Source organism: Podarcis filfolensis, assembly GCF_964270895.1.
Source record: "Podarcis filfolensis genome assembly, chromosome: 5".
Taxonomy (NCBI): Eukaryota; Metazoa; Chordata; class Lepidosauria; order Squamata; family Lacertidae; genus Podarcis; species Podarcis filfolensis.
Genome location: NC_139608.1, coordinates 85,217,055 through 85,233,623, shown reverse-complemented (window position 1 = coordinate 85,233,623; position 16,569 = coordinate 85,217,055). Strand labels below are relative to the sequence as shown.

The 16,569-nt window shown below is 41.7% G+C and overlaps 1 protein-coding gene across 6 annotated transcripts in view; it reads right to left on the bottom strand.

Moving 5' to 3' along the window:
• The window catches only part of NDST2 (N-deacetylase and N-sulfotransferase 2), a 102,393-nt gene that overhangs the window by 36,488 nt on the left and 49,336 nt on the right, over positions 1-16,569 (bottom strand). The gene's annotated exons all lie outside the window — the stretch shown is intronic.

Genomic DNA, 16,569 nt, shown 5'->3' with positions numbered 1-16,569 from the left:
TAAATGAGTAGAATGTGTCCTTTTATTTAAAATGCATCTCTGGGTTATTTGTGGGGCATAGGAATTCTCCCCCCCCCCCGAAAAAAAATTGGTTCGGCCCCCCCCAAGGTCTGAGGGACAGTGGACCAGCTCCCTGCTGAAAAAGTTTGCTGACCCCTGCTATAGAATCAACCTCATCCTTATATACCCATATTCAGAAATTAAGTGTTCTTGTATTTGCAGTGAAAGAGAATCCTAAGCTCTGATATGATAAAATCTAGAAGGGAAGCTTCTGGAATTCTATTATTAATGAGAGCAAGTCCTATTCAACAGAGTCCTTCACTAACCTACATGTAAACAGAGACAATGAGGCTGTGACAGCAGCTGAAAGAGAAATACCGTATTTTTCGCACCATTGGACGCACTTTTTTCCCCTTAAAAAGTAAGGGGAAATGTCTGTGCGTCTTATGGAGCGAAGCCAGCAAGAGCCGCTGCTGCCGACAAGCTCTGCGCAGCTCTCCCTTTAAAGCAAGAGCTGCATAGAGTGTGTCTGCGGCTCTGGCTGGGTTTACAGGGAGGCAGGAGGATGGACTGCCGTCTGTCCCTCCTTCCGGCTCATTGTAAACCCAGCAAGAGCCGTGGCTGCTGAGCTGAGCCAGGGAGGAGGGAGGGAAGGGGATTCCGTTGGTCCCTCCCTCCTCCGTGGCTCGCTTTGAAGCAGCAAAGTGGGAGGGAAGCCGCTTACACCTGTGTAAGCAGCTCCTCTCCCACTTTCCTGCTTCAAAGCAACCACAGAGGAGGGAAGGAGGGGACCCATGGATCCTTCTCGCTGCTCGAGGCTGCAGCAGATTCCCTCCTCCCGGGCTCCCTTTGAAGCAGGAAAGTGGGAGGGGAGCAGCTTACACCCGTGTAAGCAGCTCCTCTCCCACTTTCCTGCTTCAAAGTGGAGGGAATCCCCTCCGTGGCTTGCTTTGAAGCAGGGTTCGGGGGTTCAGTGGGGAAAGAGGGCAGGAAATAGATGCTGGGCAGGAAGACTTTGACCACTGGAAAGTCCACCTCAACCTCCCCAGATTTCCACTGAGACAGCCAGGCATGGCCATAAGAGCTGGAAACTTGCATGGGCTGTTTATTTAAAGACGAAAACATGCATTCATGTGAAAGAAATCCTCCCAGGTTCCTGGACACAACCCACACTTGATATTCACACAAGGTTACATGGATGGCATTGGCAACTGGAGGAGCAGCATGGTTAAAGAGCAAGTCCTGGTTTCAAGCTTAAGATCAGCTCTTTCGTGGTGGCCTCAAACAACCCTTTGGCTGCAAGGGGAATCCCTCCCTTAATTCAGGATGCTACAATCTACACATGCTGTGGCTGCCTGCCCTTTTCCCCGAGCTGTAAAAGCACCTTCAAGAGGGTGATGGGAGGTGACACAGTCATCTTCCAGATGTGCAAAGAACCACCCTCGCCACACTAAACGTGACAGCAAGCCTCACACCCAGATCTGAAGCATTAATGGGAACCTAGGAAGCTGCCTTATAAGGAGTCGGATCCACTACTCCATCTAGCTTAGTAATGTCAACACTGACTGGTAGCAGTTTGCCAGAGTTTCAGGCCTGGAGAGGCTGGGGATTGAACGTGTGGTGTTCTGCATGCAAAGCCACTGAGGTTACAGCTGTTCCCTTTAAAAACAAACTAAGATTGTAGTCCCCATGGTTCTGAAGAAAGGGCTAATTTAAGCAGGAACAGAGGGACCTTCCCTGTACCACGTCAGGACCCCTGAGCCCATTTAGCTCAGTTTTGTCTTCACTGATGGGCAGAGGCTCACCTGGGTTTCAGGAGACACACCTTCAGTCCTACCTGGAGAAGCTTTCAAGGACTGAACTTGGGATCTTCTCCATGCTCTCCCTATTGAGCTATGATGGCTCCCTCTCTTCTCCTCCCCTCCTCCTATGCAGGAGGCCTATCTCGGCTTGTCATTATAATGTATATATGTCAAGGGCTTTGAGATGCATATAAAATCAGGCTCAGCATTATTAACTGGACTTAGATAAGCCATGGTTCCCCTTCCTTCCCTCCTCTGAGGCTCGCTTTAAAGCAGCAAAGCGGACAGGAGACACCCGCTTTGCTGCTTTAAATAGTTTAGTACAACATTTGATTCAGAATATTTTTTTCATGTTTTCCTCCTCTAAAAACTAGGTGCGCCTTATGGTCAGGTGCACCCTATGGAGCGAAAAATACGGTAGGTTGAACACTGGTATCACATGGCTGCTTGCATGGAACCCAAATAATTAAGTTTTGCATTGATTTATATTAAAGCTGGTGATTTTTAAAGCTATGACTCCTGGGTCCTAAAACATGGTCTGCTATTCCAGTCACTTTTTTGCAATGACACTTCTTGCTCAGATTATTGGTAACAATGTAGGGATTAGCAGGAGCCAGTATGGATTTGCAAAAATAAACCCTGCTGGTCTAATCTTATCTCTCTCTCTTTTTGTCATCAGTTTACTTTCTTAATGGATTATGGGAATTCTGTGGACATAATTTATCTTTATTATGCATTTGACAAAGTCCCCCATAACATTGTGGTTAGCAAACAGGTTAAAAATGTGATAAGGATTTCCTTGGAAACAATTCCTTTTAGAAGATAGCTCTCCCACTTCCACTAACTCATCAGGTCAACTGGCCAGTAGAAAGAAAAGGATGAAAACTGCTTTTCTTACTCTCCACAATGGAAACGGGAGCAGAAGCACAGTACATTGACCTGAGTGCTATCAGCTTTGCAAGCTTCTCAATAATAAGTTCAGTGGCCGAGAGGTCAGTTTTGCAAACGAACTACTTCCTATCACTAATAAGATGACAGCTGCAACACAGCACTGTTGCATCACCCTTCCCCTCTATCTCTGACCTTATAAAATATTTTTTTGAAAAAACAAACAAAACAAAACCAGGCCACTTTCAATTTGATCCAGTGCTTGACTGGGTTTGAAGAATGAACACTTGTATCAGCAATTGGCAAATTGTAGATTCTTGCCAATGTGGAGTGTGGCAACCTTTACAAAATCCTAAATTTTCCATACTTCTTTTATGATTCTATTGGTTTATTTAAATCATGGGGGAGCCACTGAACACATGGTAGCAGCTAAAACAATTGACAATCCAGGTGAAGTAGACTCTCAGAAGTCACGGAACAGGTAAATTCTCAAAGCGGATTACAATCTCAGCCTTTCCCATTTTCTTTTAAAGCTCTTTAACAATTTTCAGCAAAATTGAGCTGAAAATGTAAGCATATGCATTCTCCCCACAATGAACTGTAGGAACATGAGCTGATTTTTACATTGCAGTTGTAAGCTACCATGAGTATTTTTAAACAAAAAGATGAAGTATTTTTAAACAGAAAAGGGGGCTCAGAACTATTTCGATAAAAGTCTTACCAGAAAATCAAAAGCAATGATAATAAAAACCTTCCAGAGAACAGATAAGAAGAAACAAAGGATTTATCCACACTTACCTTTCCAACAATTTTCCCAGGCGCTTTAAAGCTCCAAGTCCAAATGCCCCCCCCATTTTTGCTCAAGCTTTCCCCACAAAAACCCACTCTTTAGAGATCATTTGGAGCAAATGGCAATCCACTTAAAACTTGAATTGACATTGCTCCGATTGAGCACTAAATAGCAGGTTTTCGCAGGGAAAGCTCTGGGGCAATATTAAAAATAATGTATGCTCTGACACAGAGTTCTTAACCGCAGGCCTGTGTCCAGAAAGTGTGTGGCAAAAGCTTACTGCAGACAAGCCCTAAAAGACTCTTGATGACCCCTGATTTTACTAAAAAATATTTCTGAAATCCACAAAATGGATCTGAAGTGTTCAAAACCAAGAAGGGCTTTTCTTTTGCCAAACAGGCAGATCATCACATTTAAATGTAAAATACCTCAAATACCTCACCTTGCAAGTTGGTAACCCAAGCATTTTCTCTATCTTTTGCGCCCATAATGTGGTTTACAATATCTGCTTCTGTCAGCTAAAACAAACTATTTAGGTCCCAAAGGGAAGTGAAGGAAGCACTTGCTAGCTCTACATGACCAGTGCTTCAAGTGAAATGCCCCTCCTTTCATTCTTTCATTGACCACATAGTTGCTAAGTTGCCCAGAAGTCATTAAATGCCATTGCTGTTTTTTTTCTTTACTCCAAAGTTGTCAATAGTCTGTGAAAACACAGTTCCTTAAATCATATACTGTGTTTACTCCTCTGCCATCTATTTGAGATGGAGACTGTGTGTGTATACAACAACCTACACCCCCAGTAAAATACAGCAAGGTCTACATAGATTTAAAGGACATGAAGGGAAGGACCCCGTCCTTTGCCCAGAACAACTCTGGAAAGTATTCACATTACTCACTGAAATTCCAGAAACAGTAGGAACTGTGGTGCTGTCCAAAGAGAGGCTGGGCATAGCAGAATTCCACACTTCGTATCACAACACCTATCTAGCTCACATTTCTCTTCTAAGGATTTGCAGATCCATTCCTGTCCTTATCAAATCCGTTTACACACACCAAACATTTGACCATGGCAAGGCTTTGAACTCCATTCGCTGAGCACCCAAAAAGAATCTGGCAGCGAATCAAAAGCATTTTTTGTTTAGAAGAAACTAAACAAGCGTTCCGCTGATTCACACACAGAACAGATGAAGCAAATCCTACCTTATCCCTTGCAGAAGAGAACATTGTAGTAGTGCTGCACGGTTTGGGGGAAGGCAAAAAACCCTGACTTTCCCTTTTGTTTCCATGGCAAGAGAATTAAAAAAAGAACGCTATAACACACTGCCAAGCAGAATGACAACTCAAAAAGCCACATCAATAAGGTAAGGAGGAAGGGAGGGGAGGAGAAGAAAAGAAAAGAAAAGGAGGGGGCTAATGGGGGCCACACAGACAGACAACAGCACCTGACACTACACTGTGGTATGCACTGATAAGTTGCCCGGAGAGTTTGGCTTTTTCAAGCTGTCACATGCTCACAGTTGCTTAAAGACATGAAAATGACAAAGTAAGAAGGTTCCCTGGTGGATTTATTCACCAGAGGAAAAGAAGTCCCTTTGGCATATATTGTTCCCCGATCAAGGATTCTGAGTTCAATCATTTTGGAAACTGTTGCTAAACCACCTGAATTACATCTAGCGTACCTACTCCAGGACATTGACTCTTATAGAACATTACAGGTTGCCAGATTCCTGAATTCAGTTCTTTCATATAAAAGACTTCATGGAATGCTGCATGACTATTAAAAATCTAGTAAACTCTATCCACCATCTTTATATTCAAGGCCACAATATGGTACATCTAGAGATTGTATGTAACGTGAAGGAGATTATGCGTTGAAATATTTTAGTTGATATTTTAGAAAGTAAAATGCTATTTTATTTATTGATTGGTTTTACCTTGTGGGCTTATAGCCGAATAAAGTATTATCTATCTATCTATCTATCTATCTATCTATCTATCTATCTATCTATCTATCTGTCCCTTTGGCATGGCTGTATCTCCAGGCAATATCCAGTTCAGTTGAGAGGAGCTCTGAAATCAAGTAAATACCTCTGCTAAGAGATAAATTGTTTTCAGAGCCTAATAATAATAATAATAATAATAATAATAATGATAATATAGCCCCAAAGAACTATGAAAGATAGGCATTTCCTATTTCCACTCCAGATATGTTTTGCTTTTAACAGCTAATTATACTTTGTCTTCTGAAGAAATTATGCAAAAGTCGTTCTCCATTACTTAACAAAAACCTAAACAGAACAAAATGGAGAGCCAGAAGAGGAGTGGCATATTAAAATGGAAAACGACAGCTCCAGTGTTGAAACATTAACTGTTCTGATAGAAACACAGCTTGTAAAAAAACAAACAAGTAGACTCAAAAGAACAGCAACCGTATGAATTTACATAAACTGAAATGCTTTTGTGGTTAACTACTAGCAACTATATAAAAGTCAGAATACATAATGAGACAGAGCAAAATGGGAATATTCAGTATAGGTCTGATTTATGAGCACCATCGGTAAGAGAACACACGTTTTACTAAAGCTCCATACAAGAAACAGGGCTGTATCTAGGACAGTGGTTCCCAACAGGTGGTCCACAGACCCCAAGGGGTCCTCATAACCCACTCAGGGTGTTCATGGCACATACCGGTCAACTGTCCAGGGAATTCCATTGGGGGGGGGGATGTGCTCTCATGCGAGAGCATGGTGTTCAAAAGCTTGAGAGATCATGGCCAGATACAGATCTCATGCGAGATCATCACACCCCAAAACACATGCGTGGGTCACATGACTTGCACAGGAGCACAGCCTGGAAGACACGCATCCTGGTTTTTGCACTGGGACATATTGGAGAGTATGGTGGCACCATTCATATAACAAAAATTACTATAGCGATATCTACATTTTTGAAAGTAGGGAGGTCCATGGCTTGGCTTTTGAAAAACAGGGGGTCCACAGTACTTAGCTAATTGGGAACCACTGATTTAGGACATTCTCTCTCTCTCTGACACACACACCGCTTCTTCTCCTTGCTTATATTTTGGCTCCCTCCAGTTCAATCCAGACAAGTAGGACAAAACACTGGTGAGTAATTCTTCTGCCCTGGGAGGAAGCCTTCAGCTTATTCTGGACAGGGTTACAGTGTAGGGATATTGTCCTATCTAGTGTTGTTTTTGGTGTCCCAAGAGGCTTCTGCTATCATGAAGTTCCTCTCACCAGCTGTGTTGGATTTGTCAGTTACAGCCCTTCCGAGACAAGGAATAGCTTGGCCACAATCATTCATTCCCTGGTTACACCCAGTTTGGATTAGTATAATGCACTGGAAGCTATATGATTGGCCACTGCTGGAAGCAGAGTCCTGGGACAGATGGATCTTGGTGTCATAGCTCTGGAGTCCAGCAATGACCAATACACAGGCTAAGGAGCCAGACTGGGTTCCTGGCTCTGATGCTAGTGTTGAGGGGATCACTGAAGTAGCAGCTGACAGGTAGCTGCCACAGAACTAGAAGTCACAGCACCAGGGCCCAGGATACTGCAGCAAGGTTCTTCATGGGCACCTTCCCCTGATGAATTGTGCACCTTCCATACTAACTTGCCAGTCCAACAGGGCAAGGAATTAATCAGGCAGAGGAAGTGCCTATCTTCAGACCAGAGTGTTGATCCTAGTCCTCTGAAAGGGGGCAGAAAATAGAAGCGGTAAGACTGGAAGTAAAAGCTGAAAAGCAGAGCTAGATGCTTACCAAGAGCTCTCTCTCCTTCGTGCTACAACAACCACCTTGCCTTGCTCCATGGGCTCCTCTTGCAGAACCAGAACAGAACATTTGGCCTGATCTAGGGAACTATGTCATCGGGGTTCAATACTTACAAAATGGCTGTTGCCCTTCACCTTCTATGTCTAACAAGAACCAGTAGTATGCTCCAGATCTCCTAAACATGTGTTTAACTAAAGTTCCTGTCTTATGGATAAGGAATCGTACTGGTTGAGGTGGCAAATCCTAGAAACAATTCAGCCAAGGATACTCACTTCTCATTCCCTTTCAAATGTGATTTAAGAACACTTAAATGGCATTGTGCTCATTCTAATGACATTATGAGGACACCAAGTCAGCACTTCTGTAACAACAGTAAGGGTAAAAAGACAGCACAAAACTTCTTTAGATAGATAAACCTTTACCTAGCACCTAAAGAAATCCATTTAAACCCCCCAAATGCCAATGCCAAGCTACAGGTGACATCTTCTGTCACATTCTGTCTGTCAATCAATAATGAACCAAGAAGTTTCACTGTGACTATCTCATTATTCTATAATAATTCTAATTTTCAAATGTCTTCTGCAAGAACCAGGTAATCTGACTTAGCAACTTTGCTATACCTGTAAGTGATTATCCTTCTAGTTTTTTTTGGGAAAACATAACTACATTCTTTGTGCATCTGCTAATATGGGCATTTTTTGGATTCCCTTAAGAAACACAATTCTGGGTGTGCCCTCACCTCGCCCGCGACTGGTCTTTTGAAAAAGAAAGGATTTTCAGTGATATCCCACCTTGTCACTGTTGAAATCGCTCCAGTCTCACTACAAATGTGCAGATCTGAGATGGCACAATAATTAATACAGGTTCAAAATTACTGGACTAGTATTTTTATTGTGGTGGCATTTCAGATAGTGGTTTTCTAACAAGGATTACTTGACTGGAGGGGATGGAGGTCCTTTTAAAGGAGTTAAAACATCTTTTCCCAAGAGGGCTAACATTTGCACTAATAATTCCCTGCTCTCCCTGCACCTGACACTTGTCATCTCTTACACAGCAAAGAGCAGACTGCAAGGAAGCAGAGGCAAACATCACTCTCACTCTGCACTTGACAGATGGTATCCGCGAGGGAGAGCTTTGATAAATCATTCATTTCCATGATTACAATAAGGGCTAGAGTATGGATTATTTGATATTTTTAACATCTGTGGAGAAGGCAGCAAAACTTCACCCTTCTGTTTAAGGAGAAACGCAGGCTTGCTAACCCCTATGCCCTCACACCACTTAATCACACACTAAGGAGATCTACTGAGAGCCATGCTACTAGTTGACTGTCACATCATAAAATCATTCTGTTCTCTTCCGAGGACTGGGAAACCAGGAATATGGCTGCTCAAGGGTTGTGTATTTTAAAAGCTGTAAGTGTTAATGGGTTAATTCCATTAGTAGTGAGGAAAGAGCTAATTCCCTAGATGCACCTAGCTGAATCTGATGAGTTCCTTATCAGTGTTACTGGGCAGATTAGGTATGCAACCTCTGTATAAAAGAGCTCTGATTATGGTGTGGGTAGTGGGTGGTTACCAGGAAGGGGTGGACTGCCATGGAACAGTGGAGTTATTTGAACACTTTGAGAAGAGCTCATTTGAGAAGAAGACTTGGAGAATTGCCAGACTTCAGGACTCAAAAAACTTTACGCCAGTGGTTCTCAATTAGCTCAGTACTGCAATCTCCCTGTTTTTCAAAAGCCAAGCCACAGACCCCCCTACTTTTGAAAATTATGGTATCTCTATGGTAGTTTTTGTTATGTGAGTGGTGCCACGAACCCCCAGGTGGGTTATGTGGACCCCATGGGCTCTGCTGACCACCAGTTGGCAAACACTGCTCTAAGCTGTTGCAGGACTTGGTGCAAATTGACTCAGAACTTGTGAGCAGATTTTGTTCAGCAAGCGCTCTGAAGTACAGAAACCTCTCTGGGACCAGAGGGAGAAAAGTCTTCGTGCAACCTATATGAAGTGTGTGTTTTGTGTATGCCAAGCAAAACAACTCCGCGTAAAGCAACAGTTTCGTGTTGGCGAGCTTGACCACTTTACTGAAGCTTCCGTGGTGCGCACACAGAGAGCAATATTTATAGGTTGAAGATAAACACACACCCCAACAATAAGATACATTGTTCCTGATGGAAGTGCTGAATGGGAAGGTGGAAAGCCACACAAGTCTGATCCAGAAGTTCAGTAAGGATGGGTCACCAAGAGTGCATCCATCCTGAAGTAGCTGACTAGCCAGGAAAAATATTCAGCACAGCAATGCACAACTTTTTATCTAACCCCAAAATGCAATAAAAGTATAAATTAATGATAAGATCCATATTTAAACAGAATCCACTTCTTAGCAGCAGAGATACCCACAGATCATATAAGTGAGGAACTATGATACAACAATGTTCATAGATGTGCTTGGTGGAGTTTTTATATGTTAAGACGTTCTGTTTAGATGTACTACTGACAATTCAACAAACATTTCCACAGTTTAAAATATCCAGGGCAAAACATGGCTTTTCTAAGCTGCACTATGTATCTAAATGAAAACATAACATCGAAGACTACAAATCCCGATATAAAAAATATTTCTTATACATTCCAATAAAAGATATGGTCAATGATTTGCAATCGGTAAGTAAAATAGTAAAAACCCAGGCAGAACATTTACCACCATGAATCAATCAGCATATGCCATACTTAGATGAGAATTGTGGTCCAACAACATCTGGAAGCAACCACATAGGCTACCACTGATCTAAATCTAGAGGGCTCCATAGTATACCTTGGTAGAATTACATCAAAGAAAGCACCAAAAAAGTCAGACTTTGAATGGCACTGCAACAGTTCTCATGAAGTGTGGAAAATGAACGTTTAATGCTTCTATTCCGAAGGTGAAATGTGTCAACACTGATTTTCTTCTGTGATGTGAAAAAGAATCCATAGTTACTGGCATCTGCTTGTCAGTTTCTCTCAACTCGGTTACAACAGAACAATTTTCAACAATGAGTGAGTGACAAACCAAAGGGGAAGTTTGGCACTAAACTGGCTTGTTCCAAGGACCTCCAAGCTCGTATAGGAGTCACCACTCGCCACTGAAAAACAGCTGAGATTTGTCATAGGTAAGGCACAAGATCAGCAGCCTGGGGTGATTAAGCTTGCGTAGAACTAACCCATAGCTCTGAGATAACCCAGACACACTTAGAAACAGCAGCAGTGTAAACAGGAACCACTGAATTCTCACCAACAGAAAGCTAAAATGAGCATACATGCTAAACTCAATACTAATGGCAGATACCTGCCCAGGACCTCCACTATACAGGCCTGTTTTGACTCTACTGACATTATCACGAGAGAGACAACCAATTTCAGGTGTTCTTCAGCTTCTATAAATCTAGCTGCCAAACTGGAGATGAGAAACAGCCAAGGTTCTTTCCATTATCTGAAACTCATCTGTTCAAAAGCTCTGCCATCAGTCAGCATTTGTTTACTGTGTGGAGCACCTGATAAGAAACAGATCTGTGGGATTTGTACCTCCTCATACTTTTGAGCATCAATCAGACCTGAATTTCCACTTTGCAATGATTTGACAGAAACCTGAGTGCAACAGGTGCTTTGTGGTGTCTGATTGCACATGTATTACTCTCTGTGTGGCCCAAAGTCTTTAACCCAATTCCATTATGGTACAAAACGGCCTTTAGAAAAGTACAGGATTCCTAAATATTTAATCCTGATAACAGGCTACAATTGACACCTGATAGAAAAGTATATATAGATGCAAAAGACAACTAGCCCTAGACCTTTTATACTTCTTGTCTACATGATTTAAACATATATTAATTTAAAAAATTGATATCCTACATCTTGCACCTACCAAAGCAACTTACAATCAGATAATATAAACATATTAGAAACAACAAACGGTTTATTTAAAGGTCTAAACCTTTAACAAAGATTCCTTCCCCCAACCCTAAGGATTAATAATAATAATAAGTCCTCAGAGAAACATTGCATCTGCATTCATGCTAAGCATCAGAATGTGTTGTGTTTGAGGTTGGCAATATGATGACAGTGGTGGCAATATCACATAGGGAAGTGGAATGGCTCTAAAGTTTTTCCTTTCTCTAATCTTGTACAAAGTTCTGTGCTGTTTCTAAGCTCTTGAGAATTATTAGACTGGCTGTGTTACAATGTATTAAGTAGCATATTAGTGATAGCATATCATAAGCTGCCTTTGAAATTATGTGGACATGCCAAAGTAGCGTTGCTGCATCCACCTTAAATGAACCACTGAGTGTTTTATCTCCTAGTATTTGTATCCTCCTTCGGACGCACATGTATGCAATCACAATCTGTCAAGCAGACACTCTGTTAAGCCTGTGGTGAGGGTGACAGAGAACCAGCTGTGTTCACTGCTACTTTCCGCAGAGAGAATAATCACATACATAGCAGAGGAGCAATAGGTGTACAACCCAGAAGATTTAAACTATGGCAAAATCTTTTTCAATTATTTTGTAACTAGACATTGATATTAAGCCATGACCTTGATTAAACAAAGTTAACTGAGTAATGTTACATGCATTTTCATGAGGAAGATATTTGTAAGTGTTCAAAGAGCTGACTCTTGTAGAATCCTACCCATAGGTTTAGGGGGGAAGAACACTTGGGTGGCTGGTAGTCATTTGCAGTAGGGACAACAGGAGCTGCAACACTTTGGGTGCAGCAAATTATGACAGAAAGGGACCTCGGTTTTGTTATATTTTGATACTTGGTACACCGCAGTGAATTGGCATGTTAAAATAAGCATTCTCTAACTTGAATACAGCCATCACATATGGCTCAGCTCTTGCATCCTTGTTTGTCAGACTAGATAGGGCTTTGAGAAACAAGGGAAGTGTTGCCTTGCCCAACACTAATTAGAGAAAATCTTCTGTGAGAGAGCAGTGCTTTCCTCTATTTCCTTCAAGGGCTGATTGTGTAGGGGCCAAACTAGACATGCATTTAAATAAAAAGCAGACAGATATGTATATTGTTTTTTCCTTGGCTAACCACTTTGAAGGTTGTTTTTTTTAAAAAAAAAACAACAACAACCAATCAAGTGGTACATAAATTCTATGAAATAAATAAGTAAATAAATAAATTTGCTTATTTTCCTCCTGTAGTCCACATGGAGTCTAGTCAACATGTAATCAGGTAACATTCACAGATTTCCCCCCGTAAATGAAAGGGCTAAAAGCTAACACCGGAATCCTGGGAAGTTTAAACTATTTGCCCAACTCCACACACATCCAAGCCAGGAAGTAACAGAATGCTTATAGCACGCGTGGGAAAGCTTGGCTCGTGAGTAGGTGCAAAAGTCAAGCCAGTCACAAAGAACCTAGAGGATTATGCAGAATTGGCTGGTTATTTTTATCTTCTTTTCACCACTCCTTTAAAAACAGATGAATCAAGCAGAAATAACTTTCTTCAACATTTCCAAGTCACGTTTTTTCTCCATCATAATCGGTATTTGATCTGCACTGTGAAACTACTTAATGCTCTTCATGAAGCCTTTTAACTTCAGACTTAAGCAGGAAGTCAAGCATGTTCTCTCCCTTCAAGGTGCACATTCCATTGTCTTCTGAAGTGGTACAAGAGGGCTGTCAATCACACTCAAGTAACACGCACTAGTGACAGTTTGTCTTAAATATCTTAGTAACGGAGCAAACAGGTTCACAAATACCACAAAACATCATTCTTAAAAATAAAAAAAATCAGAACTGAGGCATTCCAATCTATAGCCTTAGTTTAGCAAGCACTCTTGTGACTGGAAACGGACAAGCTATGATCCTTTGTTCAGCGTGATGGTTGAACTAGGGATGGTGATCTTTTTAAACTCCAAGAAAACCACAATTACCGCATTTTTCGCTCTATAAGACACACTTTTCCCCTCCTAAAAAGTCAGAGGAAATGTGTGTGCGTCTTATGGAGCGAATGCAGGCTGTGCAGCTATCCCAGAAGCCAGGAGAGCGAGAGGGATCGGTGCTTTCGCTGCACAGCGATCCCTCTTGCTGTTCTAACTTCGCTTCGCTGGAGAGGCACTGCGCAGAGAGGGAGAGAATATTTTTTTTCTTGTTCTCCTCCTCTAAAACTAGGTGCGTCTTATGGTTGGGTGCGTCTTATAGAGCGAAAAAGACGGTAGTTTTGGTTTACTTATGGTCATGTGTTTATGAGAAACGAACCACAACCCCTAGCTTGGACATAACACCAAGGAAAGGATTATGGTTTGTTTCTCCTGTGTACTAGTGTGGGGAGGAGCTAAGTGGAGTTCTCCAGGGAAGGAGATTCACAACTGAGGGGCCACCACTGAAAATCCTTGCCCGTAATATTCACTAATAGGCTCATCCTTAGTGGTGGGACAAAAAAAAAGGGCTTTCAAGGGACTGTAGGGTTTGGGCAAGTTCTAAGGGTGCAGGTGGTCCTTACATATTAGATACTACATACATAAATCAGGAAACCTGCCCCTTTGCAAGAGCCTGATTCAAAACGCAGTCATGCATACTTGGCATTTTATACAATACTGCTCTATTTATAAGCCCTCCCAATAGCTTGTTTGTATTATCCTAATCTGAGAAGCCACTGTGATCATTACTAATAAATCTCCACTAAAACGTTCTGCAAATCAATCGATCACTAACTGGACATCTTATATATTTTAAAATAATATCCATCATCTGCTAACTTCATTGACCCCGGCCCACCATAATTTAATTAGATTATAATGAATTTTACATTTATTAATGTGGCCATAACCATCACCTTCTATAACATTTTCCTCCCTCCCACAAATGTAGGGCAACGTATATGGTGTGTACCCCCACCATCCTCACAACTCCTGTGAGACTAGGCTGAGAGACTGCCTTGCTCAAGGTCACTCAATGAGCCCAATGGCTGAGCAGCAATCTGAACCTTGCCCAACCTGGTCATAGTCCACACTGAAGCCACCACAACACACTGGCTCTCCAAAGCGCACAGAAGTCAGTTTCAAGATCTAGAAACGTTTCGGTGCGTGACAAATGCTTTCTCCAACTTTCTAAGCAAACACTAGCACCAGAGCTGGCTTTAAAGTCACAAAAGCCCTGCTGTATATTCAGTTTGGCAAACACACACAGGAAGCACAACATACTGACTATGACCTGCAGGTCTTAGGTTGCCTCCCAACTACAGTGGATAATGGCTCCCAAACAAAGACCTTGTTCAACACTCACTTGCAGCGTAATTTTATACATGTTAACTCAGAGGCAAGTCAATGGTGCTCACTCACTAGCATGAGCGATTAGGATCACAGCCTGAATTTGTTTTCTTGGAAAAAGAGAAGTTATTTCAGCCAAGTTAGCATTAACTACAACATTGCAAAAAGGGTCGACCAGTTGTTAGGAAGTGAATAATGCATTGCATTTCTATAGGTTTATTTCCAGGCATAGAACTGAAAGGGCATCATTAAAGCTCACTTACTTTAGAACAATCCCCATTGAAGTAACTAAGAAATATTTTTGAGTAGACCAGGACTGTCTACTGTACAGGACTGCATAGCAAAAAGTTATTGAATCAACCAACCACTTACAAGCAAGAGATAGCAATATGGACAAGACTGAAAGTGCCTCCTGATACCAGTTTAAAACAGCAATAGAAAAGCAGCTTGAAGGATTTTTGAACAAGGAAGCAGCAGGGCAGAGATGTGGTGGGTGTTTTGCTTCTTATACTGTTACAGTTTCTTCTCTCTGACCCCCCCCCCCAAGCTTAAAAATGTGTATTTTGATCCTGTGGTGCGTGTGTTTGGAAGGGAGGGTATGATCTGGACTCTCACTGGGATGCGTGTGCAATGTGCAGTCAATAAATCACAGATAAGGAATGGGTTTAACACCTCTCTAACACTCACAATAAGCTGTTTGCTTATCTTGTTAAAGTCAGGGCTCAATTAAAATAAGTGTAGTTATTCACGCTGCAAGCCAATTAAATGCACATTAAAACTGAGTATTTCATAGGGCTGCAACCCAATTAAACAAACTTTAAAACTGATTATTTACCAGATTTTAGTTGGTTAATTTACTGATTATATAATATTTTCTTATTACATCTGTCTCTTTACTGGGGTTCCTCTTAATATTTAGCAAGACAAATGTTTGCTGCATATATTTCTGCTAGATAGATAGATAGTGATTTTTAACAAGTTTCGCACCTACCCACCTCCAAACCCCAGGTGGACAGTGGAACTCAATATATGATCTTTCACACGTAATTGCAGGCATACATTCAGCTCTTCCCAAAGACCATCTTGGAATAAATTTTCCTTTTTTACGCCCATCCAGGCAACAAAGCAAGAACCAATTAAAAAAACACAAAAAGGTTGTGCCAGCAGCAGTGAAGTGTGCCTTCTTGGCTGGGTTCCCTCTCCCACCAGAAATAGGGATATTAGCACAAGGCCCCAGCATCATTGCAGAGGGCTCTGGGTAATCCATTTCCCAATGGGAAAGGTGCCCAACAGCACCTTTTATCCTCATTTTATAAAACAGCACCAGGGAGGCGAAAAATGAGTGTAGCAAAGTCATGCTGTGCTGCTTCCTCCAATAATGCCCCCTACTAAGAAATGGGAGGAACTCTCAGAGGAGAATTCAGAGCACGATTCTCAAGTGTCTATGGAAGCATGAAAAAGACTTTCCATTTTCTGGAGAACAAGGGACATGCAAAGGAAAGAAGAGTCACAAGGGTTTAAAATGAAAGACTGGGTGATATTGGGGCAATGCCCAATTAAACAGATCCAAAATTTAATGAAGCAATGTCATTTAATCAATTAAGGTTGAAGCCCTAGTAGGTGACCCCTAGATCCCCAAAGAGAACTGAGGATGAGGCTGGCTTGGGGTTCCTGAGTCCATACATGGTCTATTGCTGTTTTTGCTAGAAAGAAAAAGGTTGATTGGTTCCCAATGTACAACCTATTGTTTAGATGTGGTATATAATTATGGCTCAAGATGAAAAAGTTCAACACAGAACAATTAAATTGTTTCTCAAGCTAGAAAAGGTTTCCTCCACCTTAATCTAAATAAAAGCAAAACCAAGGCAAGTTCATTCTGACTGAATGGCTCCCTTTCCCCAAGTTCCCATATTTTAACAATTTCAAGTAACTATCCAAGGAGCCTGGCAACTGCTAGAGATTTTTAACAGCCCCGCTCCAAGCAAATCCAGAAACCTTATGCCCACACAAAGACTGCTGTTGAGGTCCCTTGA